Source organism: Halichoerus grypus, chromosome 4, assembly GCF_964656455.1.
Source record: "Halichoerus grypus chromosome 4, mHalGry1.hap1.1, whole genome shotgun sequence".
Taxonomy (NCBI): Eukaryota; Metazoa; Chordata; class Mammalia; order Carnivora; family Phocidae; genus Halichoerus; species Halichoerus grypus.
The window spans coordinates 72,797,539-72,799,291 of record NC_135715.1 but is presented as its reverse complement, the minus strand read 5'-3'; the positions used below and the strand labels follow the sequence as shown (position 1 = coordinate 72,799,291).

The 1,753-nt window shown below is 41.7% G+C and overlaps 1 non-coding gene across 1 annotated transcript; it reads left to right on the top strand.

Annotated features, from left to right (window-relative positions):
• The first annotated feature begins 832 nt into the window (after nt 1–832).
• On the top strand, nt 833–1,043 carry LOC118526100 (small nucleolar RNA U3). Its single transcript, XR_004912469.2, has one exon. It is a non-coding gene; the product is annotated as a small nucleolar RNA U3 (small nucleolar RNA).
• The last annotated feature ends 710 nt before the right edge of the window (nt 1,044–1,753 follow it).

Genomic DNA, 1,753 nt, shown 5'->3' with positions numbered 1-1,753 from the left:
TCTTTCTACGTCTATGCATATAAATTTACCTAACTTTTTAAAAATAAACAGTGTGGTATCCTATTATCTAAATGGAACATATGTTATTCATCTAGTCCTTTCCAGAAGAATTTTTAAGTTGTTTTCAGTTTTCTTTACCACCACGACTACCACTACCACAAACAATCCTATTGCTAATATCTTCATACATGTATCTGGGTGCACTAGTTTGTGTATTTCTGTAGAATAATTTAATAGAAGTTCAACTGCTGAGTCACATATTTTAAATTGTAATAGAAAACACCAAGATTGAGGTGCTTGGGTGGCTCGCTCGGTTAAGTGTCCGACTCTTGGTTTCCGCTTGGGTCGTTATCTCCTGGTCATGATCTTGGGGTGATGAGATCGAGCCCCACTTCGGACTCTGTGCTCAGCACGGAGTCTCCTTGGGATTCCGTCTTCCTCTGTCCCTTTCCCAGCTTGCGTGCATGTGCTCTCTCACTTTCAAATAAATAAATAAAATCTTAAAAAAAGAAAAAGAAAACACCAAGATTTCTTCCAAAAATTTGTTTCAGCTTTTTTACCTTTTAATTCTGGTTTAGGCACTTTACACGTACAGAAGTTTTAAATATTTGTGAAATCAGCTGCCACTCTTGTCATTTAACATTTTTACTTTTGCTATTCCACTTAGACAGACTTTCTCCATTAGCAAGATCACAGAATTATTCACCTGTAGGTTTTCTTCTAGTATTGGGATGGACATTGAAGAATGTTCAAGGGTTTGCTAAGAAGACAAATGGATACTGCTAGACAAGAAAGAAACTAGCAATGACTCAGTTAAAATATTCCCTGATTTAAGACTATACCTTAAGGGATCATTTCTATAGTTTGCTACTAGAGAAGTTTCTCCCATGTCAAGTACCCGAAACCATGAGGAGGAGGTGCAGTGTTGTCTTCTGAGCATGAAGCTGGCTCTAGGTGTTGTTTTGGCAACTGCCTTCTGCCATTGATGATGGTTCTTCTCTTCCTTTGGGGCAGTAAGAGGGAGAGGACACAATCTGAATGGTTTCTGTTTTTTTTTTTTTTTTAATTCCCTGATTTGGGGCACCTGGGTGGCTCAGTCAGTTAGGTGTCTGCCTTCAGCTCAGGTCATGTTCTCGGGGTCCTGGGATTGAGAACCGCATCAGGCTCTCCTCGGGCTCTCTGCTCAGCGAGGAGTATGCTTCTCTCTCTTGCTCTCCCTCTCTCAAATAAAGAAAGTCTTAAAAAAAATTCCCTGATTTGACACACTGAGGTTGTAAAACAGATGAGCCCAACAGCTCTCACAGCCCGTTTTTGCTCTCTGAGGAAGCACCATGAGGGTTCTTCCTCTGTAAATGATATGAAATGCCTCATATCTCCCCACCATCTCCCCAGCCCCCTGGACTCCTGTGTTTCAGCCAAATTGATCTGCTTTCAATCTTCAGAACACCTATGTATTCTTTCTCATCACCTGATTTTCACACATGTCCCTACTGGTTTGGGCATCATAATTCTCTTGATTACAAACTATTAGTTCTGGTCTCAGTTCAAGCATCACTTGCTCCAGGTGGCCTTTAGGACCAGCTCCTTTCCACCCACCCCCAACACACACACACACACACACACACACACATCCAGTCTGGGTGTTGTACCCCCTTCTACGTGCTTCAAAACCACTCTTCACCTACCCACCACAGCACCAATCTCACTGTATCATACATATTTTTCTCTCAGGGCTGTCTTCCTCAATAGCAGT